This window comes from Centruroides sculpturatus, unplaced genomic scaffold, assembly GCF_000671375.1.
Source record: "Centruroides sculpturatus isolate CEXI.00-Female unplaced genomic scaffold, Cexi_2.0 scaffold816, whole genome shotgun sequence".
In the NCBI taxonomy this organism is placed as follows: Eukaryota; Metazoa; Arthropoda; class Arachnida; order Scorpiones; family Buthidae; genus Centruroides; species Centruroides sculpturatus.
In genome coordinates this window covers 191,787-193,022 of record NW_019385183.1, presented here as the reverse complement: position 1 = coordinate 193,022, position 1,236 = coordinate 191,787, and the positions used below count along the sequence as shown (strand labels likewise).

General features: G+C 38.8%; 1 protein-coding gene across 1 annotated transcript in view; it reads right to left on the bottom strand.

Moving 5' to 3' along the window:
• LOC111635861 (lipase maturation factor 1-like) overlaps window positions 1-1,236 on the bottom strand; it is a 50,603-nt gene that overhangs the window by 20,292 nt on the left and 29,075 nt on the right. The gene's annotated exons all lie outside the window — the stretch shown is intronic.

Here is a 1,236-nt window from a genome sequence, read left to right as displayed (position 1 = left end):
AACGGGCGTAGTCGAACGGTACACACTCGGTAAGCAATCCTACAATTTTTTGTTTATAACGTAGTTTATACGGATTATTTTCAAAAAAATATACGTATTTTGGAAATGTTGAGTCGAATTAGTCTAGAATCGATTAATTTTATGAAAGAAAACCTTTCAAACAGCCGTAGTCCGTAAACTATGATTCCTACAAAATTGATTCATAAAGAACGGAACGTATCTACAGTCTTATAGGGGGATCTACTGTATTTAGATTATGCAAGCCTTATGGCAGGTTGCAAGAAATAACTGGGGGCTCTCCAGCAAACTCATGAGTTGCCATCTATGACCACATTTATGTCCCAATGATAACATATGCTTGTGGCAGTTGGGGGTGGGCTGCACGCAAAGTGCATGCAAAAACAAAACTTATCTCTTCACAAAGGAAGGGGTTGTTACTTCTTACCAAAGTATATTGTACAGCCTCCAATCACAGCCTGCAAATCTTGGTCAAATCAATGGGAGGTTTTCTTGCCATCACCAATAATGTCAAGCTGCACCATGCCAGGTGGGGCCTTGACATTCAAACTAACGATGGATTCATCTACTCAAGTGCCATCGCAAGACCCTACTGCTACAGCAACATTCCGTGCCCTGGGACCTACTCCAGGCGAAAGACATCCCCCCACACCTGGCCAAGATCGAGCCGATGATGGATCTAAAATGAATGATAACATTGGTTGCAGCTACGTTGCTTATGAAGACGGCAGGAACTACAGTCGACCCCCCTATAATTACAGTCCCTATAATTACGATTCCTATAAAACTGCGAAAAAATTGCGATGGTATCCGTAAAAACTCCTATAATTACGTAAAACGTCATCGGGCAGCCAAACTACTTTCCCGCCGTCCGTAGTGCCACACTACGGAGAGATTACTATCGTCTGTACAGTATTATATATAAATTATATATAAATTAGGTACTGTAAATATAATTATATATTAACTTAATTTATTGTAATTTTATTTTAATTATATATATACTTTCCGCCGTCTAGCGTCACGCTACGGACAGTTTAGGCGAGCTATCGTCTGTACAGTATGTAAATTAGGTACCGTAAGTCTAATACAGCACTGTAATTTTATACATTTCTTGTGAAAGAAACATTTCTTATTCAACGGCGATAAAAATTATTTATATTAATGATGTCTCCAAAGTTCAGCAAAGTTTTCGCAGAAAAATAACATCAGAAATCG